Here is a 23,359-nt window from a genome sequence, read left to right as displayed (position 1 = left end):
ATACCTGCAAAAAGCACATCCTCCCACACCTTTCCTGGGCACTTCAACTTATTAGTCAATCCCCAGCTGATGCTTTTTTACTAGGGCGGGTACTGCTGTAACAACCATTATGGGAAATGTAGGAGAGGTAGAGCTCAGGAACTCTGGCAACAGTTTTTAATTTCATCTTGTGTCCTGAATCAACCATGAATCCTAATGGTCAACAATGTGCTAAAGGTCTGCCATCTCCCCTAGTCTGTAAATAAAATGCTCCTGTGTGAAGGAGATGGGTAGACCAGCCAAAAATGATAATATAAACCTCTCTGTATCTGAAATCACCTGTAGAGAGTATGGGGTATCTTTGGGGAATCCTTCCTCTGCAAGCTTGCCATCATGAAAATTCCCTAATGTTTCCACAGGGTTACTTGCACAAGCACGTTCTTAGCTCAGTAGGAAAAAAAATCATGCTGCAAAGAAGGAGATGACTTGAGTGAAATAAAAACCCACCAGTGGCCCAGCAAAGATTTTTGAAGCATTTACTCATTAAGGTTAACCTCATGCCAAGATTTTCTCACTGCAAGGATTGATATGGTTCTCATAAACTTCACAGCTCTGACATCTGTCAATATTTTTGGCCAGCAGGTTCAGAGGTTGTTAGTAAAAACCACACAGACACACAGAGAGCCGAATCAGAAAAACTGAATTGCATTGGTGACAGTGGGCTTTAAACAAAAGTAGAGACTGGCAAAAAAACGTTTAGCTGGAAACTGGGACTGCAGGAAAGGACTGGTATTACTCAGGGAGTGTGAGATAATTTCTCTGGTTTTCCCGTCACTCCCCAAAGTTTGTGTGGTTGTTGCTGGGATACTTTGGCAAGGGCTGCTAGCACGGGACAGAACAGAGAAATCTGATCTGGGGATGTGTCCTACAAGCCAGACAGAGAGAGGACAGTGGGACCACCAAGCAGGCAGACAAGGCTTCTCATCCTGGAGAGGAGAAGACAACAATGTGATGTCTCTATTAACATGCTTGTTTGCAACTCTCCAATCAGCAATGAGCCAGGAAACCACAAACTCTCCATTAATGCCCTTACTACTGATGATTTAGAGGTGAGGCCACCTTCCCTAGCCTTTCCTTCTTCCTGTGTAGTGATTTTTTGATTCTTTGCCAGGTTCATTTACCACTGGCCATTTCACTTTTTACAACCTTTTTTTATGTGTAGATTTGGCACCATTGATTGACAACATCTTCTGCGTGGTGGGTTGCTCTTGTCTGTCTGTCAGGTGCCCGCCCAGTTCCTCTCTCAGTCCCTCTCTTCAGCAGAACAGGGTGAGAAAATAAGATGAAAAACGTGTTGGTCGAGACAGTTTAATGAAAGAAAGCAAAGGCTATGTATGGAAGCAAAGGACATTAAAAAAACCTCACTACTTCCCATCAGCATATGATGTTCAGCTACTTTCTGGGAAATAGACCTTAATGTGTGTAGTGGTTGCTCTGGAACACAAATGCCTTAATAATATATGCCCTGCCCTTACCCTTTCTATAAGATTCTTTTGTTGAACATGGCATCCTGTGGTATGGGACAGCCTTTTGGTCATCTCGGTCAGCTGTCCTGGCTGTATCACTGCCCTGGGTGTTGTCCACACCCAGCCCATGGGTCTTTGAGGGAGGAATTGAAAGAAAGATTTGATCTTGTGGGAACACTGCTCAGAAACAGCTGAAACACTGGTGTGTTATCAGCTCTGTGCCAGCTACAAACACAGAGCACAGCACTAGCATGACTGCTGGGGGGAAAGTTAATTCCAGCCCAGACAGAGCCACTACAGCCCCACAGAGCAGCCAGGCTGAGCAGGGGGCTACAGGTACCTCTACAGTGAGCTGGTCTGGGGAAATCTGTTCCTCAGATTTAACCCAGCTACCATCCCTGTCAAGGCTTTGAGGAGTACTTGTTCCCTGCTGTGATATTGAAGACAGGGACTGGTGTGAACTCTGCCTTGGGTTTCACAGGAATGTGCCCTCAAGGCAGCCTGGGACAATATTTTCTGGCTTTGTGGAAAACTTTAGTATCCTAGAGAGAGTCCTCAGGAGGGTTCTTTGCCTTCACTGCAAGATATATCACAGAATATTTGTATCTGCCTGGGCCAAGAGATAACAGCTACTGCACCTGGAGTGGAAACCTGCTTGTCCTGTCTCTCTGGGGGGAAGACTTTCCCATGCTTTTCCCCACACCCCTGTGAAAACATAGGCTATGAACTCACTCAGACTGGCATCTCTGTAGGGAAAGTGACTGTCAGGTCTCAGGCCTTTATGAAAACACCAAAACTATTGGAATTTGTACCTTTCCACTTCCTTTATGGCTAATAAGAAGGAACTAGGCAGTGGGGAGACGCTGTTCTTCCCAGTTGTTTTTAGGTATTGCAGGATTAGATGAGTGGCATCCTGCTCTCCCTTATCTCCATCTCCACACCATTGAATGAAGGGTGCTGAGGAACTGTCAGATGTAGCTTTCTATATGGTAGAGATCTGTAGGTTCTCTAAAGACAGGCCTAGCAGCATGTGGAAGTATCTTTGTGGCTTCCTGGCTGTGTTGGAGCAGATGAAGTGCAGTAACTCACAGCTGATAAATTCTGCCAGACTGCCTGGATCTGCCTATGCCATTCAGTATTTTATCCAAAATCCCAAGGGTGTTTCTCCCACTCCTTAGCCAGATACTTGTGCTCCTTGTGTTATCTCACACTTAGGAAGAAGAACTGAGAGAATAACTGAGAAAACCTCTTTTAAGTCATCACACAACAAATCCAAGTTTTCTTGCTGATTTAGCAATATCTTTCTGTTGTGTCAACAGAGGGCCAGTCAGGCCATTTCTGTGAGATATTTTTGGTCATTGACAAAGACTTTGATCCAGCAGATTTATAGTTGTCTGGAAAAAGTCCTCAGCTGGTGTTCATCATGCTGATTTACACTGGTTGAATCCTTGCCTTGCTGTGCCTCCCAAATCAAGACAGATTTTTTTTATGTGCAGTTCCTTTGTTTCTTTAGGAGAAAAAAACCCTCAAAAATGTACCCCACATCCCATCCTATAAAATAAAAATGAGCACAAGATGCACAAATAAGCCTGCAAAAGGGAGACGTCTCTTGGAAGAAAATTGAAATTCTTCTAAGTGAGAACATTATAGCCTATGGCACTGTCATGTAGCTGCACTTTTATAATGGACACAATATAATGAGTGCTGTTCATGAAAGCTGGTTATTATATCCTAGCTGGAGGTCATACTTTGGCATATATAGTCAGTAATTTGTATACAGTGGGAGTTCTGCTGCTCTTCTGGTTTTCTTAGGTTAAGTCTATATCATATTGTGTATCATATTCAGGCTCATATTGCTTCCAATCAATCCCATTGTCCTCAATTCAGAGATGAGCATTTGAAGCTGAGTTTCAGCTCAAGCCCTTAAGCTCTACTCATGTCAAAGATCTTTTCTTGATCAGTTTGTGGAGTGGTTTGAGTGTGTCTCTGAGAAGATTGTTGCTGAGCTTGGATTCAAGGAGTGCCTCCTCTGGCCCCCCACAGTCTCAGCCTTTTTGGACTCTTCTGCTCTGGCTCTGTGTGATGCTGGACATCAGATTTTCCTTATGCACATTTTTTCCATGTATTGGAATTTAAGTAAAAGCTGTTATATATTGAGCTATTCTATCATTTCAGTGAGTGACAGGGTTTGGCTTATCCTCACAAGAGTATTGGCTCAGAGATTGTGGGCTGGCTGCAGGAAGGAAGATTTTTGGCTGGCAGTGCCTTCAGTGGTCCCATCCAGGTAATCATCAGTCTCTCTTTAGGGGTAAGGTACAAACCATTAATCTTGTTCCACCTCTCCTAGGGTACTTCTTGGAGGAGTCAGAGAGAGTCTCGGAGATGCTGCTTTTGAGTTTGTTATGCAGCAAGAATTCTACATGGTGGAGTGATCATTGAAACAAAACAACTTCTGCTGACAGGTCTGACTGTGCTCATTGCTTTTGTTCATCTTTGGGAGCTCAGTAAAACCTCCAGGGTTTTTGTTTGAAAACTTTACATTGTTGTCTGTTCAACTATGAGAAAAGGGAAAATGGCAACTATGCCAGAAGTTTTATTGAAGTATAAAAAAATGAAACAAGCAATCTGAAATAGCTAATAAAATGGTGCCCTGTGCCCCAAACTACAAGCAATAAACGTTACATTAGAGTTGATACCTAATCTAGCAGATAAAGCAGCTCATGTCCATACATAAAATTAATTAGGCACAAAATACTCTGTACAGTCCCCATTATCCCTGAGGTTTTATTCTTTTTAAGTAAAGATAAACAGAACAAACATATTAAAAGTGTGGGTTTTTTCTCAGTAAAGCAATAACCAACACTAATTTTCTCTCTATCACATAGCAGACACTTTAGGTTATGCATTAAAATTTCTGATGTGTTATGGATGAGAGGATATCACGCACCTGTGTTCTCTCTAGTGTCTCCTGATTTTAAGCTTGGACTGGGAATAGAGAAATTTTCTGGCTCTGCCCATGAGTGTGGTGGGTCTGCTCCAGGAAAGCCTGCTGAGTGCTATCCTCACCAGTTGTCTCAGAGAACAAGAAGCTGCATATTTCTACACAGCAGTAGAAATATTAGCACCCACATTTGTAACATCTGTCTTCCTTTGTATTATCATCATATAGCAGAATAAGAGGAGGGTCTCAAGTGTACCTCCCTGAATGTTTCATTTTGTCTTCAGTTCTCCAAAACTGTGCTATCATTTCCTTTCCTGTATGTCCAGGAATGTATGTACAAGCTTTTTCTTCAAGAACAGTCCCCATCTCTTCTACACAGAAATAATCTGTATTTCCTTGTGTCTCTCCTCCTCCCTTCTTCCCATCAGTGCTACTTTGTTCCCTTTCCAAGCCTCTAGGTTGGCCAAACAATATCTGCTGCATTCCCTATGGCTGGGGGGCTCATCATGTCACTTCAGATGCCATGAATCATGTGGACCTCAAAATGAGAGCCAAACACATTTGCACTACCCACTCCCTGACTGTGGTTTAATATTGTAGGTAAGGAAGGGCATCCATGTGTTCCCCTGAAGCAGAGGGGGCAGCCAGAAATAATTTGCAGCTGAGTTTCTAGATGTAAATAACATTGCAGGCTGCATGCAAATGTAACAGCACCTCTGCCTGACAGGGCAAACTACACAATTGTGTCTACAGATACTCACCAACACTAAGAAAGGCTTACCTACCAAAATCTCATTCTCAGCAATTTTCCTTGCTAATTAGAGCAACCACCAGACCCATTGGAGCAGGCTCCCAGCAGTGCTTTCATGCTGCATTTTGCACACAATATTTTGTCATCTGCTTCTGGAGGAAAGCTGTGGGATATAGTTTGAATGGCATTGCTCAAATCCAAAATATACATCACTTTAAAATTAGTAATTATTTCTGATATAGTCTGGCATCTCTGGGGAAAGATTTCAAATCACATGGGAAGAAACACAGTAAGAGATGGCCCATCCTAAGGAGCCAAGACATCATGGAACAAAGATGGTTTCAATTTGCCTTCAACCCAAAGAGTTTCAAGCAAGGGCAAGTTTGTGCTATTATTTCTTGCTTCCCACAGTGTCAGGAGAGCAATGGACAAGGACTCGGAAAAGCAGGAAGATCAGTCTAGGGAAGTAGTCATCAGGGCAGCATGGCCAGCAAGTCATTTTGCAAGTAGCTCTGAGTGATCTTCTAGAGCCCCAGCTATTCCCAAGGTACCCTAAAGGAGCCTGGACTAGAGAAGAAATAGGAGTCAATAAATGCAGCTTTATAGTAGCCAAGTAGTGATGTCTACCTGTGTCCAACAAATCCCCAGTGTACAGAGAAATAAAGTTTCCAAGCTTCTTTTATTTTTTTTTTCTCTAAGGAAGTTATTCATTAGAGGTAGTACAAATGAGCAAAAAGTTCCTTCTTGGGATTTTTAAGTTCCAGAAATGCCTCAAATCAACCTGCACACAATAAAGAAAACTAAAAGAGAAAACAGCGCCTTGTGCAAAAATCTCCATGTCCCACTTTTCTTCAAAGCCAGGCACAGTGGTAAATTAGGCATAAAGGACTTTCTATTTCTTTGTGGTGTGGGCACCAGCTCCTAAAACAGCTTGAAGCCCTTGCAAGGCAGGCTGTTCCCAGCAGAGAGAAGCAGGAGCAGCAGGTCTCAGCTGTGCTGCATGCAGGATGCTCAGTGCTCTGGGGCAGAGCAGATGGAAACAGTCCCAGCTATTTTTTATTTGTTTGCCTTTCTTTCTGACTGTGTAGATAAACACTGGGGGCCTGTGTTCACAGGGAAGTGTAAACACTCCCAAGCAGCCCAGGAGAGCCTTGCTCCAGGGCAGAATGAAGGAGGCAGTGGTGTGACCAGCCTGGGAAGCTGTCAGGGTGTGTGTTGTGCCAAGACACATTTAGCACCCTGTCCATCAGCCCCCAGCAGGGCACAGCCACCGTGTCAATGACACTCCTGGGCTGTACTTCAGTCGGGTCGTTTGACCATGGTTGCCAACATCCTAATCAATGGATCGAAGCACAAGGAGACTGCTCTGCTGCAGACAGCTCAGTGGCCAGGCAGAGGGTTCCATTTTGATCTAAAGCTGGTGTCTGGATTTTTTTCATTCCTAATGTACTGGTATGGCTGAATTGAAAACCCTTTTTTTTCCCCCAGGTAGCACTTATCTCCACTCCAAACCAGCAATGAAGGCAATGGGGCTAAAGGAGAATTCAGCTGATTTTGAATGTCTTGTTTCCAAAATAGTGGAAACAATTTGTTTGGATTTTGACATAACATTTCTTTTGCTGTGTTAGAATTTTTATAAGAAAAGGAAGGACTGCATGCCTATGAGAATATTTTTTTCCACTTGCATCATCCCATGTAATAAAAGACATTAATTCTCCCTACAAGTCATGCTTGTCCATAAAATGAAATATTTTTCAAAACAAACAATAATTTTCATTACTGGTATGATTTGTGTTGCTCAGACCAAATTGCTGAATTTTGTATTTTTAATTTGAGACATTTTTATTTTCTATATTCTTGTATGATAAAATCTTATCACTTTATTTCTTTTCATTTTCCAGCTCCACAATGAGGCATGTTCCAGCAGAAAAGTATTTTAGACTCAGCTCCCTTTAAAAACCTATCAATTATTATAATTGTCCCAGTGCATCATAAGAACATTTAATTAGTGGTAAACTGGAGAGAGGCTGAGCAGTATAATTTAGTAGTTATCTAGATTTCTAGAGTTCTTTGCTAAATGTTCTAAAGTATCTGTATCTAGAAATTTGAAAAAAAGAAAAGCAACTAACCATAAAAGAGAAAGCAAGTCTGTAATTGCTCAGGGAATGGGTGTAGTAGCTACTTGTAGAACAGCTCAGATACCAAAGCACCATAGAGGCAGTAGATCCTGGAGCTCCAAGTTAGGAACTGGAACTCCAAGTCTAACCACCTACCTGGCGTAGGAAAGGAAATAATTTAAAAGTTGATTTCTATGTCGTTAGTGGTTTGGGTCAGGTTTTCAGTTACTGCTTCCACAGTTTACCCAGATCATCCCATCCCATTCCAGTGACTGGAAGGTGGCAACTGGCACAGGTGCCATGTATTCCTTGATTCCAGAACAGCCTTGCTATACATTTCATGGTGTTCTCACATTGTGCTTCTCTTTCTGTCACTGCCAGTGATGCTAAAACAGAATGATCTCTCTTTTTCACTTGTGAGAACAGACTCAGGGCTAAAGCAGTACAAGAAAAAATAAATTCTATGTCAATCTAGAACTCATTATTGCAACAATAGGGTATTAATAATTTGTTTCTGCTGGAAAAAGAAGAAGGGAAATGCCAGTAACATTTACCAGTATGAATACTCTCAGAATTGCTGCAGATTTAATTACAGCTTTGGCTTTAAAAGTCTCTTTTCTCTTTCTTTCTAAGCAAACACGGTTTATTCAACCAGGAACAGAGTACCTCTCTCGTCAGAAACAACACAAGATATCTCATATCTTCCCTCCTGGGAAGCAATTTCAAATATTTGTGAGGTAAGAAATCATTTCAGGCTGATGTTTTAGCTGCACTTTGAGCTGCTAGACTTTGCTTCCTGCCTGACTGTTTCAGCTTTTCCTTCCTTGCTGCCAAGCCCTGATTCCATGCCATCTAGTCTAGCTTGGCCACTTGCCACTTCTCCTTCCACCCTCTGCAGCCTGGTAAAAGGACACCCCTGCTCCCAGGAGCGACCGCAGCGGTGGCAAGGAAGCTTGGGCTTGGGCATTGCTCCCATCATGGACTAAAAGCTTTCTGAGCCCTGGGTTGAAGTGATTTGACAGGCAGGAGCAGTTCAGCAGCCTGTAATTGCAGTAGCAATGAAAGAAGCCAGGCAGCACAACCACAAACATACAGCTGAGGTCAATGACAACACTGGCACAGAATTCACCATGGGGACTCCTGGTATGGCAGCTGCAGAGTCACCCCTGCACCACTTTGTGGAGGCCGGTGGGCCAACAGAGAAAGAGCCCATGGCCATCCCCTGGAGGGAAAACCCCGCAAGCCATAACCAGCTTGTTAGGGTGAGGAAAAAAGCTTCTCGCAGCATGCCTTGTTGTGACATGCAGATTTAATGTATCCCGTTGGCCCTTTCTCCTCTCTCCACCCCTGTGCCCTCATCCCATTGGCCCTGGTGGTTTGCCCCGCCCCTCAAAATCCATATAAAAACTCCCTGTTTTCCCTGCTTGAGTGGCTCTTTGTCCCTGAATCTCTTTGAGGCAGAAGCTTAATGAAGCTCTCCTTGGAACCCCACACAAAGACCCCGTGTCCCCTGGATCCCAGAAGAACTGAAATCACTCAGCGTGAGCCCAAACGTTCCTGTGCCCCTGAGGTGCCTTTCTCAAGATGATTTTTGGGAAGGTTGCAGCACTCTGGACAACCACCCACCATGACACTGCTTTCTTGGGGTTCCTTTCTCATTTAGCTCCTTCACAGTCTCTCTCTGACTTCAGACGTGCATCCCCAGGAAACACACTGGGTTTCCTCTGAAATAGGATGCTGCTTGCAGTTCTGGCTGGGTTGGTGTGACCTGACAGAACCAACAAGAGAGGGACCTGCAGTGCAGCTGGCACTCCAGAAAGCCCCCAGAACACCACATCTCATTGAATATGCCTGTCTGTATACACACCTTGGGCTTAAACCTTGGAGGTGAATCTGGGAGAAAACCCAGGGTACCACTGCAGAGCTACGCTTTGTACCTAAATTTGGGCCTGTACAGGGTGAGGTATCAATTTTCTCATTGAATGGTGTTAACACCGACTTCTAAATCACACCAGAAACATCTTATAATATGTCTGCAGCCATAGGCTGAGAATGATTCAGTTATTAGTGAAGATAATTAGGCTAACACTAGACTGTCATTGCTTCTCTTGAAGCTACAGAGGTTACATTTTTCCAGCCCATAGTATCCAGATTTCTACCTAGTTCTGCATAATTTCCTCAGGATTTCAAGTCATTAAGTGAGCCATTTTTTTATCTTATTTGCATTAAACAATATGACACAAACTGTGTGCAGAAAACTGCTTTATTTGCCAACCATTAATTTTTTCAAGCATTAAAATAGCACCTGATCAGCTTCTCTAGCAACACACAGCTTTCCTTCTTAATGTTTCAACAGAAAATTTGCTTCGTTATAGAGAAAAATACACATGTATCTAGTTCTTTCTGACACACATCCTATGACAGACCATAAGAAGGATGTAGGCAATATCTATAAATCATTAAATGAGTACAGAAAATGAACAGGAACCAGTTTGTCCAGGTGGGTTTTGTTTAGCTAAGGCTGGATTACATCAAATAACACATAGAAAGTAACTACAATTCACACAGCACTTGGAGGGATTCCAGTCTGTATTCTACTGTTACTGACATTATGTTTGCACTGAACGCAAGCTTCGTCTGCTTCTTTCTTCTTCTGCCCAAATTAAACAAAGAAAAATTCCTCCCCTCATGGGATTTTTCATATTGTCTCTTGAGCCAAATGCTCTCTGCTCTTTCTTTTTTTTTACTGGACTGTGCTACCTGGGATACAAGTTTTCCAAAATTCCTGGAAAGCAAATAACACCTCTGGTAAATTTGCCCAATTATCAGAAAGCAGAAGCTGCTGTCAAAAGATCCATGTCCATTCAAAACATTTTTTAGGGCATTCATATTTGCATTTTGAGAGGAAAATTAGTCCTCCTATGGGGTTGTGCAGCACATGGGAAGGCTCAGACTTTATAATTTTTAGCTGCATGTTGCTTTTGCATGGAGCACAGGGGCACTTCAATTTAATCGGTTTCCTGTTTTAATGGCCTGAAAAGCCTGAAATGAGGAGAAATTTCAAGCAGTGTTTTGAATGCACCTCAGTGCATTTTGCAGCAAGTAAAACAAGGCAGTCTCCTGGCCCCTGTAATATCATGATTTAGCATGATTAGGACTGCCTAGCTCCTTTCTCCTTGCAACAAACCAAGAGCAATATAGAGCCATCCATACTATGTGTGCCTTGCAAAAGGAAACAACCGCATCCTGATGTGAAGGAACCTGCCTTGGATTGTCCACCCACTGTTGGTCTTGTTATAGCTCCATTTACACAGTCTGCAAGCACAGGCAGTAAGGGACAGGCTTTGCGCCTCAGGAATGCACCCTCAGGATACACACTGGAATTTTTTGGGATGCTTTGGAGAACAAGGAGTTCTGAGGTACAGCAGGTGGGTTTGCCAAACCGTCTCTGACAACCTTCTAGCAGTTGGCATAGCTGATCAACAAGCACGGTTTTGACCTTAATGTTTGTTCTTACAATTTTTTTGTAGACATAGTATGTTGGCCATACATCATGAGTTGGTAATATTTAGGATACTTTGGGAAGATTATATGCTGTTTTTGAGAGTTTTACAGCACCTTATGAATGCACACTCAGGATACACACTGGAATGTTATGGAATGCTTTGGAGAACTGGAGAGGGACTTTTAACAAGGGTATTTCATGATAGAACAAGGGGTAATGGCTTTGGACTGAAAGAGGATAGGTTTCGATTAGAAGTTAGGAAGAATTTTTTTTTTACTTTGAGGGTAGTAAGGAACTGAAACAGGTTTATCAGAGCCCCATCTCTGGAAGTATTCAAGGACAGGTTGGATGGGGCTTTTGAGCAACCTGGTCTAGCAGAAGGTGTCCCTCCCCATGGCAGGCAGGCTGGGACTCAGTGATCTTTTATCTCTTCCAACCCAAACCATTCTATGATTCTAAGTTTATAGTTCTAATGTCACCCCATCTGTTTGTGTGTGTGTGTGTGTATCTGTGTGGATAGATGAACATCCTAGGGTTTATCCAAGAACTTTAGAAGTCCTTTTCCTTCTGTGATCCCTCTCTGTCTTGAGCTGGCTGGATTTTTTGAGTGCCAAGTATACATGATATGTGGTTGACAAAATTCTTAGAATTTGGCCCATGCAGAAGTGTTATCTATTGACAGATGAGTGTAGAGAGGGAGTGAGTAAATCCTCACTGGAGGAGACAGTGGTCTGCCATGCTCCATAAACCCTAGAACATCTCTGTGCAACCTCAAGGCGGTTGAAAACACCTGCTGATTCACTAAATGGAGAAAATGCTGCTGGGACAACTCATGCAATGGAAGTGCCTGTTGGAATGGGGTTCACATTTAATAGAAAGAGTTGTACAGAGCCACTGACTCTGCAAAAGCCAGGTTAAAAATATCCATGTGCCGATGTCAGCTTCCTTTTATTTTTGTCTTAGAATAGCAGTGATGACCTTGGCACAAAGCACTGCCTGGAGGCAAATGACCAGCTGGGATTAATGGCCCTTGACTTAATTTCTGCCCATCAGCACCTCCCAGCCAGTCATTAATCCTGCTGAAATGTTCTGTGCATTGATTATTATTGATTCATTCATTGATTGTGTCCGGGTCTGAAGTTAGAAGCTGAAGTTCTGAAGGAACCCTTGGGAGTCTTCTAATAAGATGAGTTTGCTTAATTCATAGACTATTTGAGGTGCTTTAAAAAGAAGCATAATAAAAAGAGGTAGAAAAGGCAAAGAGCACTTACAGGACAATGAAACCCAGATTCCTTGGGCTATTAGAGTTGATGGCATGTATCAAATTACTTCAAATAGGCTTGGTACATAAAGCAGGAGGATAGAGGAATTAGACGTGTATTACACGTGTCATTTCCCAAGATTCCAGGCAAGAAAGCCCATCAGATAACCTGGGTGTAGGGCAGGGTAGGCATTTTGGGGGTCAATGTCCCACATCTCTTACTGAAGACATCACTGTTTTGTTTGCCTTCAGAAACACAGATATCCTCATTTTCTGCACATTGCCCAGACACGTTTCGTTCCTCTTCCCTTTGCACTTGTTGCTGTCTAATCTCATCTGTTCTTCAAGGAGTTTGATCTGAATAATTAATATCATGCTCTTCAGGAAACCAGAGTGATTGCTTTTAATACCTCCTTTATGAACAGGATTTGCAAATTGCGAAAGAGAGGAAAAACAGTTTAAAAGACAATATGGTTTAATAACTTGACACCTCCACATTTTTTCTTCAAGTTACTCTTCTGGGACTCAGTGTGAAAGATAAATTAAAGGTAGCAGTATCATTTTTGGATGAGTTATTTCATATCTTTTGATGTTCCAGTATATATCAAATGACAAGAACGTACATGAAAGAGAAAACCTGTGGTGGGAAGTATTCCCAAATGTACATTGCTGAGGTGCTTCCAAAGTGCTGATGGCTGCCAAGCACTCCATGGTGATGCAAACACTATTGGACAAGTTGTCCTGCTTCTGAAGAATGTGGGTAGATTTTTCATAGCAGAAAAAAATAGAGCAATGTTTCTAAGGAATTGCTTCTCTGTTCCTGACTTGAAAAGCATTTAAAAGAACTCAGTTACAATGATAAAAGCCCCTGACCTCCTTGATCAACAAGAGGAAGAAGTTTTGAGTTCAAAAATGGCAGAGGGTTCTAGTGCCTGCTTATCTCTGCCCACTCATTACTGACACTGTGACACTGTTTAAATGGTATATGTTTTCTGTTTCACACACTTTACCAGTAAAATATGAGTACTATTCTCTTCTTCCATAGTATACATACATATTTTAAATGGTGTAGAGTGCATTGAGCCTTTGGATAGGAAAGTCCCCCAACCTGCTATTGTGAATGAGCAATAAATGGTTCTCTTGGTGAGATTAACTATCTCCCAAATATCAAACTGTGAACTATTTATTCAGAAACTATCAAATTCACATAACCAGTTCCTTACAAAAATACCTTCTTGTGTGGGAGAACAAAAAACAGACTTGAGAAAGTTGTACTCTGTGAGTCTGAGGTCAGTTCTCGAGAACATTTTTCTTGTGCAACTATGGGTCAACAGTAAAAAACTGTGTTGCCTTAGAGGCATTGTATGTACCCATATGAATGCATCCATCAGAGCTCATTAGGGTCATCCTCAGTCAATTGGAAGAAATAGGTATTTTCAGGATGTGATTTTAGTGAATCTGTTTTATGCATCCACCTTAAGATGAGGTGCCACCTGAGATCCACTACTCTGTTCTCTTTTAACACTAATGGGCTGTCTAGGTCCCTTGTGTTTTCTAAACATCTACACAAGGCAGAAGAATCTCATATCTAATGTATGCCAAGTGTCACTACAGCCCAGTGTTGACATCCACTGTCTAGTGAGGAGGTCAATCAACACAGTAGGGGTGCATAGGAGAGACTGGGTCCAGATTGTCTCCTAGAAAGGAATTCAATTTCTCATCCCTCCATTTTTGTGTAGAACAGGGAGTGTACAACTAGACTGCTGTTTTTTTCAGTCTTGTGGATAAAGTTGCGTATTGGATAAAGGAAGATGAGCTCCACAATCTCCCGTCCTTTAGGAAAAAGGTGCAGAGTGACTGTGTCTGATTCTTGGCAGTGCTGGTCTCTGAGTGTCCCTTCCTGAAGCCCCAAGATAAACACCTTGATTTGGAGAGTTGTGATGCTGTCTCAGTTTGAGACAAGTTAGGAGGAATGACCATGTCCTCCTGGAAAACTGAAGCAGCGTTACAAGACAGATCTTGTGGATCTCATTCTAAGATGTTTGATTTTTCCTGATCTACAGTGACAGCCTAGGAGTCTAATGGAGTCATGTAAATTCCATGAGGTGGAAGACATCTAAAAGTGCAGTGCCATGATGGCAACCTATGCAAAATACACAACTTCTGTGGTTTTAGCCTTGCTTATTTATCTCTCGATGCAGTGACAAAACCTTGCTATTTCCTTGCTGTGAACATGTTGTCTCAGTGTGTTTGGTAAGCCTCTTTTCCAATGTGGCATGGGATTGAATTCATCTAGAGGAATACCAAAAATGCAGGAGCTGGAAGTAATGCTGCAGTCTTCTTAACATATGGAGATACCTGTGTTCAAATATCGATGAATGCAAACCATGTTTTGTAACCACCTCATTTCTTCCCTTTGATTGAATCTCCTGAACTTCGTCTGGTTGGTTTTGTTGCTTCTGGGATCCTGCCACAGTTAATAGTGATGTAATTTGGCAGTGCTCTGGAATCTCCATGGTCTAGTGTCTCTGCTCAGATATTCAGATAATTTGTTTTTCTCAGCCCTGCTTTCTTCCCATTTTTATTTTTCAGAACTGCTGAAAGGCTTTTAGAATTTTCACAGTTTTGTTCAAAGTGTCAAAGGCAAGTGTTACTGATAGTGTCATCCCAAGCAGAGAGCTGCCACATCCCAGCCTCATTCCCAGTGTTTTATATCCACAAAGCTGTGAGATTCCCAAAGTAAACAAATGTAATATTTTGGAAGACAGAATACATTGGCAGGTAAATCTTTATGAAATTATGTCTAATTAGCACCCCCAGCAGAGACAAATCCTTTAGACACAGCAGAGTGTCTCTTGAAAATGTGCAAGTTCTTGTTTTGTCTTTGGAACCTCAAAAAAAAATCGTATGTATTGGTTTGACCATATTGCCACAATTTTTCATTAGAAATAGGGGAAAGTAACAAGTAATGAAAGGCAGGAATAGATAGGAAAAAATGAAAAATGGCTTTGGCAAAATGAGATCTACTTTGAATGGAGCATTCCACTCCTTTCTGCAGCCAATTTCCTATTTCCAACAGGTACTATCTCACTCTCTTCCACTCACACCAAAATTTCTTCATAAACATTATTAAAAAGCTTAATTTTGAATTGCAGTGAGAAGCAACATGTTCACATGTTTATTCAGATCCCTTATCTCCATCTCAAAATGTTAATTGGAATTCCAACATTAATTGGAACTTCAACATTAATTGGAATTTGCTGGAATATATCCAGGCTGAGTTGGTTCTCTTTGTCAGGGAGAGCATGTTCCCTTTTGAGGGCCTAGGAAGGGAAATTGATTCACTCTTATTGCAAAACATATGGAAAGACAAACAAAACAAGAAGAAACAGAGAAAGGGATGATCAAGGGGAACACAGAGAAAGTTAATTTTCTCTCCTGCCCTCTGCCCTAGATTTCCAAAATGCTAAGGGCAGATCTCCTGTTTGCTTACATGGGCACTTACTCAGGTCTGAGAAGGTATCCAGGTCTGAGTCTTTACCCTGACCACAATCCAAGCTTTGTTTTGGCACTGTAGAGTGAAAAAACTGACTGTAGTGGATTATGCATTCCAGTTTTTGCCATGGCCAAATTGTGACATAGTAAACCCCTCAACAGTAAGGGCTATTGTTAAACTACAGAACGTAAGTGTGAGGGCCTCAGAGAAGAAAAACAGAGTCCTTGTTTCAAAACAAAAGAGGAATAGGTTCATCCCAATTAGAAGTTGCCCTTAGGTCAATTTAGAGCCCCCCAGGGCCCTGCAGCCACAAATATGTCATTATTTATCTTGAGCACTCCCTATGGCTACATGCCTAGTGAAAAGTTATACACACAAAGGTTGATTGCCAACTCATTCTAAATATGTCAGGACTCTCATTTGTCATGATCCAGCATTCAGGGACCACACAGACTTTGCAGCAATCACAGAGAAGTTTGTCTCCTTTTGCTCAAAGCTCAGATATGTCCATGTGTGTTTTTGTTCCAGTTGTTTCAAACTACCCCTCTGGTGAATGAAAAGGGACAGGTACCTTCAGAGGGCAGCTGAGATCTTCAGCATGCTGGATTGTCTTGAGAAAATGCTGCTTTCTTTCTGTTGCCTAGAGCAGGAACAGGGTAGGTCCATGACTGAATAAAAGCAGCCAGAAACTTCAGATAATGTGTCCTGCGTATTCAAAAGTGGTGCCAGGCCATTCCATCCATCTAAATAATGTTTCATATTGATTCCTGTTCTTTCTATCTCTAAATACAGCTGGTGGTAGAGGGAAAGCACTTTAGATCACTTCACATTCTAAATATTTAAATTCTACCACTCACTGGATTGATAAATTTTCATTGTGTAGAGGAAGCCAGTAATATAATTACATTCAAAAATACTGGGTTCTGATAAATTTTAAGTGTAGTTGTGAAATTTCCTTACTGACAGTGACTCTTGATCACATATTAAGAGTTTAATAGGGGTTAAACTCTTAAACCATTCAAAATGAGAATTTGTCACTGTTACAATTTTGCTTTTTATTTGCATTTCACTCATTGCAATTATCGAAACTGGGATTTGGCAATACCTTAAGAAATGCATATAGACCCTTTCCCAGTTTAATCATCAGAATTCTCCCAACTCCATCTGTTAAACCTGAGGGGCTGCACAGGTGGCACACCAGCTGAGCCTTCCACAGCATCCTCCTCCCTGCACAGAGCTCTTATCCACTGGGACTGCAATAAAAGCCACATTACCATATTGTCTATACATCACCACTGAGAATATCTGGATGGTAAAGTTAACCATGTGGTTCTGCTTCTTTTTGTATCTCAGTTTCATTTTTTGGTTCTCCTTATTTTAGCTAGCACAAGTCTTTATGTTCCTAATTCTCCATATGTGAACAGTTGCTTTTCCATGAAATAGATCACTTTAGAGTAAATATTTGAAATAAGAATGTTTCCCTCCATATTTTTACATCAGGTTTTTAATGTAAAAATCAAATGACAGATCTCTTTATATTCATACTTTCCTAGTATTTTTTTTTCCTAATTGCAGCATAACACTAGCTTAGAGTACCTATTCTTTTTGCCAAGTGATAGAACAGGTTTTCTGCTTCTTGCTTAACTGCATTTTGTTAATGGATTTTCTGGGTATTTTAATTTTGAAAATATATTTTTTCTCCTCCCTCTGTTTCCATATTTTCCTCTTTTTTGTTTATCTTCCTATTTTATTCCTTCAATGTCTCTGCTTCTTATTTCTTTTCAATTACTATTGTTTTGTTTTCTTTTTTTCATTGTCTCTGGCTTCTTCTCTCTTTACTGGAATTTTACCAAAGAATATTTTGTCATAGCTTTGAAACTTTCATTTTCTTCTAGAAAACACATAAATTAAAGTCGGTGGAACTTACTAAAAAAAGAAAACTATGTGAAGTTTTATGGCTATATGTGGCAGAGATTTCAGCAATTACAGTATACTCAAGGCAGACTTGCAAGCTTCAGACAGCTTATTCCAAAGTTTAATTTGATTTTATGATTTCTTCCTGGCATACTTAATGTTGTCTGAAGCTAGGCAGGGTTTAGTGGTTTTGTTTGTTTGTTTTTTTGTTTCTTGGGAAAATTCGATTACCAGAAGTTGCCAATATTTCAAAATTCCTTGAAGAGTGACAGGATTAGGAGATCATTAATCCTCTCGGTTTGGAGTGAGCCTTTATTGCTGCTTATGTGCTATACACAAGTTTTGCTTTTCCTAGGGCTTTGCTTAGAATAGATAACTTCAGGCTCCTAATAAATATTGCTGCCTCCTAAAACCTCTGGGTATTTTCTCATTCTCCCTTGCATTTTACATGGCTCTGCCTTAGATTACCTCTGAAATCCCTACACAACTGCATTGTCTGATCCAGCTGCAGCTCAGCTGAGTTTCCTGTGGGCTGACACAGAATCAGTTTGCTGTTCATGAACAGATGTGTCAAGCTGTTCAAAGACAGCATCTCTGGCGATGTAAATTCCTCTTTAGGCACTGACTGTAGTGCTCGTTACCATAGTACCTGCACCTCCAAAACATTAATAAAGTAGACACTGCTCCAAGAGAGAGAAATATCACCACTGCAGCTTTCATGGTGCAGGAAATGGAGTTATGCTAGGCTGGGAACAGTGGGAGCCTGAAAATAGTAGCCCGAGGTTTTTCCTCCAGATTAAAGGCTGAGGGAAGTCACCAGCGCAGCTCTGTGAAGTCCCTGCTCTGAAATTTGTCCTGGAGGAAGCTTCCACTGTTTACTGGTTATCACAGGGCCTAAAGAGAGAACCTAAATATACCAGCATCATGCTGGCACCCTGAGCAGAGTAGGAATCAACAGAGAGTCTTCTTGTTACAGCAAATGAAGCCAACCTTCCCACGGAATTTAATGCCCCAGAGCTGCCCAGCCTCTCTGCTCTCCTTCCCCCACCCCAGGAGAGCTTCCCTACTCTGTGTTAACTATCTGCCAGTTTTGTGATGGTTCTTCCCTCCCTCTCCTGTGCACTCAGCAGGCACTGAGGGCAGCCCCTGGGGTACCTCTGGCACCCTCAGCTCGGATTTTGCCATTCAGTGTGGCTCACCAGTGCTGTGGGTTGGCACCTTGATGCTCTCACTCAATCCTAGTGAACCGTGACCACATTCGCTCTTCCAACTGAGCACAAAAAAGGTGTCATTTAGACCACTTGACTTTAGCCAGACCTGCAGCTGAAAATGTTTGATGGCAGTCTTTAAAATCTTCCTGCATAACCCCTATAGATAAGGTGTGACTTCTGTGAATGCTAATGAAATTTAAATGTCATGAATACACGGTGTCATTTGGAAATTGCTAAAGGTTCAGAAGAGTCCAGAAACTCAAAGGCATTTTAATATTTATTACCTTGAAAACAACAGAACCCATGAAGCTAAATCCTTTGGGACAGATGTAATCTGTGTTATTGTGGGATATTGGAATGAATGCAGACCAGAAAATTTGCTGTCAGGCCTAAGAGGAACCTTCTGTTGCTGCATTTTCTGTTTTCCCAAGTATTACCTTTCAGCTCACAATGCCAAGTCTACGTTTCCAGTGAGTTTCCAGCCCTCACAAAAAGCAAAAATAAATTTTAAAAATATTAACAGACCACTTGGAATATAGGATACAGCTCCACAAGAAAGGAAAAACCACTTTCCCTTCTCGTTAATATTTCTGCCTCTAGTGAAATGATGCTCACTGACAACCGCTTGTTCTTGCAGTTCTTCCTTTTAAGGTCTTTGCCATCTGGGATGCCTAACTCTTCCTTTCCTAGGAGAAGACATTAACATCTGCTGACATTGACCTTGCCCTCCTTTACATTGTAATATTCTTGAAGCATTCTGCATACTCCACACACCAAATCCAAACAGTTATACAGTTTCTTGGAAAGTCATATTTTATGACTAGTCACGTCCTTCAGCTTCACTATCTAGGATAATAAATTATGTTTGTCACCAAAGTACAATCCTGATTTTTGTAGGTAGTTCTGTGACTCCTTCATGGATTTTATTTCGGAGTTGGGTATAATATGAAATGAAAAATAGGTATATGACAGCTTTGTTATTTAAATACATACTGCAGGTTAATGTTCTTGTTGTGATTCTTCACAGCTTTTCCAGGATACAGCATCAAGATGAGCAGCCACAATGGGCAAAATCTGTTTATTTTGAATTTAACATTTATTGTGCCAGCCTGAAACTTGGCATTTCATAACATTTAAGACAACAACATCAAACACAACACTGCTAAGCAAACAGAAATTAAACAAGTTTATAATTCCATAGGTCATATTCCACCATTAGTGCTTAGGCGGAGGAGCCCACAAACTGTTGGGATAATTGCTTTATCTCTCCACTTCTTTGTTTATTCTTCCTGATTTTTCTCTGCCTTAGATAAGTTGCATCTAGGCTTTGAAGCAAGCAGTTCCTCTCCTCATCATCTGTACAGTGCCCAGGGGGAATTCAATCCTGCACTTTTCCATTCAACTTCCACCTCCAAAGGCAACAAAAATGAGGAATGGGGGTTCATTTATCCATAATGCCACAGCTGGCACCTAGCTTATCTTCCTTCAGACACTTCCACTGTAGGTTTGTTCACATGAGATGGTCAACTTGAGCTGTCTTAATAGTCAGTATGGAGAAGCAAGTACTTTTGAGATATTGACTGCTCTGCATTATTTTGGCTCTCAGCTTTAGGAAAGAAGGAATTGTACCTTCAACTGTCTGTACAATGATTGCTGGATCTTCACTGAGCACTACAGAATAGCCAGGTTAGGCAGAAGTGACTAGTTTTAGTTAAGGGAAATAGTGTCACAGCTTGGTGATCATCTGTTTAGGGGCACTCCTTCATGTGGGTAAGTCAGTTTTTTGCTTGCTTTTAACCCTGAGAGCAGCACAGAGGAAGTTCAGCCAAAATGTTTCACAATTACTCTAAGCCCTACAGGAAATCTCACAGAAATCAATTCAACTGGACTTTGCAAATTTAAAGGACACTGTGGTCAAAATAAGATGAATTTGAGGACGCCAGCATCTGATTTTATATTTTTCTGCATTTAAACTAAAAGTAGAAGGGGAAGCAATTACAACAGAAGGTCTCATGTTAAAGTTGAGATTGATAACCTTCAGTACAGGGTGAGGGCATTCTCACCACAATAAATCCTTCAGAAATTGTGATTTTTGCACAACCACAGGAGTCATGAAGGATGGAAGTGAGGTAACTCACAGTCTGTCACTCTAGCTCCAGTTGTCTGGGGCCTGACCAAATATACAGATTTTTTTTTTCCTTGAGAATTATTTTTGGTTCAAATGTGAAAGATATTAGAGATGTGGAAGATTTCATAAAGCCTATCCAAGAATGGGCCTTCAGCTAGTGTTAACTGGTATCACTCTTTTGCAACCATAAAAATATTATACATCATATTCTCTTATAGTGCCTCTTTTTACAAGCAAATAAATTTGCAGGCCAGAGGAAACAGCAGACAATGCTGCTGAATAAAAAAATAATTTCAAATACCAGTATTTTTCATTGTATCATCTCTGCATTCCACAATGGCAAACAACAGTAAAATGGGGTGTAACTTTTGGATTAAAAACCTGCTTTGAAAACTCCTGAATGAATCTCATTGCTTTAAGGGTAATTATACTATTTTAAGCATGTGACTCAGTTTTTTTGCAGCTTGAAGAACACAATATTGTACAATGAAATGATCTGCAATGTACAAATAAGGCTCGGTGCTATTTTAGAACTACTTATTTGAGCAAAGCTACCAAAGTAGAAATCATTTTCTGATGATCAGCATTGTGTGTTCACTTCACCACAGGAGGTGATTTCTTCTAATTTCATTTTAGCCAGAGTTTCATTTCCACATCACTGTTTATTTGTAAATATCAAGATGATACAGTCCAGATCTTTTGGATGATACTGTTCCTGAAACAACAGCTATCTGCAATTACAAGATTGAATTAGGTTCAATTTCATCATCATCATCTAACTCTGCTGAAATGCTTGAATATATTCCCTTAATAACAGCTTGCATCAGTCATTTCCAGGCATTGTATCTTTATTTCTGAGATAAGACAGAAAGTCTTCTTGCTGTAGAGCAGAGCTCACACGGAGCCGAGGCCTTTCCTCCTTGCTCCACCCCACCGGGAGGAGGCTGGGGGTGCACGAGGGGCTGGGAGGGGACACAGACTGGACAGCTGACTCCAGCTGGCCCAAGGGAGAGGCCACACCATTTGATGCCATGCTTAGTGTATAAAGCTGGGGAAGAAGAAGCAAGGGAGGACATTCAGAGTGATGGCATTTGTCCCCCCAAATCTCAATTACATGTGATGGAGCCCTGCTGTTGTAGGGGTGGCTAAACACCTGCCTGCCCATGGGAATTACTGAATGAGTTCCTGGATAGGCTTTGCTTCTGTGCACAGCTTTTGCTTTACCTGTTAAACTGTCTTTACTTCAACCCATGAGTTTTGTCACGTTTACCCCTGCGAGCTTCTCCCCCATCCCAGCAGGGCAGGCTGAGCAAGCGCCTCTGTGGGGACGAGCTGCCAGCTGTGGTTAAACCTGATACTGATAAACCTGTGGAAAAACTGATACTTCTGAGATCACAGAAATGGAGCACAGAGTGTGCATCATGATTCCTTGAAGAAGAAATAGCTCCTGCTTGACATGGACAATTGGCATGCAGTATACATATACGTGAACATTGTCACACTGTTTTATCAACATGTGCTAAAAGTATTAATGCCACATATTGTCCTGGCCTTCATGACCTTACAGTAAGAAAAATTCTTAAAATTCAAATTTCTTAAAATTCAAATTGAAAAAAAAAGTGTTTTCACTGATTCATGCTCCCAGTCCTATGGTGAGGAGCAGCAGCATGTTTGTGGTGACCAATGCTTCTGTTGAACTATGAGATCCACGGTCCCTAACATCACCTGTTAAGTCTTTTTTGTGTCTCTCACAGTTCTTTCAGGGTGTCTAGGTTTCCAATATGTATTTTTGTATTCCTTTGGGTCTGAGAGTGATCAGTGTCTCCATTCTCTCCTTCTTCTGTGAATCATCAGGTCATTCTTTATCTCTGGGTCTGGGCATGTTGTGAAGTTGGAGGCAATGTGCTGAGGTTTTGATGACTGCTGTGTGCCCAAAACATTCTGAGAGCCCTGTCTCTGCTTTATGCTCCTGCTGGTGCCTCCACACCCAGCCATCTTCCATTTCCACCACTCAGTCTTCCTATCACAGTGCTGAGCACCTTGACTAACAGAGCTGTGTGATCAACACCAAGAAAATCTTGACAAGGAGTCATGCTTTGTTTCTTGATCATCTTTCAGCTCACCTAATGCACTGCATTTCAATCTAATATAACATGCAAGACAGGACAAAATTTTATTTTTGTGCATTTTTCTACTTGTTTAAAACTCTTGAAAGCTTCTTTTCATTTGCCAGGTAAGGTTGATTTTAATTTTCTTCAGCTATTGAGAATTAAATTTGCACCTAATCTTTGCCTACTGGATATGGTCAACACAATAAATCACATCTCTGATTAGCTGCTCCATTCTGAAATAGGTGTTTGAGGTGAAAGAAATCATCCTTTGATGAAAAATATGGTTTTTTGCCACTGGCAGTAAGAGAATTTAGATTTGCTTACTCCAGTCAGTCAAATCTTTGTTAGTCCAGGTTGCAGAAGAACCTTTTACAGAAACACAACTGGAACAATTTCCAAATGTTCAGTGAACCATAAAG

General features: G+C 41.3%; 2 long non-coding RNA genes across 2 annotated transcripts; one reads left to right on the top strand and one right to left on the bottom strand.

Moving 5' to 3' along the window:
- The first annotated feature begins 461 nt into the window (after positions 1 to 461).
- Positions 462 to 20,230, top strand: LOC137468669 (uncharacterized). Its single transcript, XR_010996101.1, has 3 exons — positions 462 to 1,088; positions 7,948 to 8,051; positions 19,729 to 20,230. It is a non-coding gene; the product is annotated as an uncharacterized lncRNA (long non-coding RNA).
- On the bottom strand, positions 15,231 to 15,693 carry LOC137468662 (uncharacterized). The gene is made up of 2 exons (XR_010996092.1): positions 15,586 to 15,693; positions 15,231 to 15,426 (listed from the first exon to the last, which is right to left on the bottom strand). It is a non-coding gene; the product is annotated as an uncharacterized lncRNA (long non-coding RNA).
- Positions 20,231 to 23,359: the final 3,129 nt, after the last annotated feature.

This window comes from Anomalospiza imberbis, chromosome 1, assembly GCF_031753505.1.
Source record: "Anomalospiza imberbis isolate Cuckoo-Finch-1a 21T00152 chromosome 1, ASM3175350v1, whole genome shotgun sequence".
NCBI lineage: Eukaryota > Metazoa > Chordata > Aves > Passeriformes > Viduidae > Anomalospiza > Anomalospiza imberbis.
Note: the sequence above shows the minus strand (reverse complement) of the source record. Positions and strands in the feature narration are given on the sequence as shown.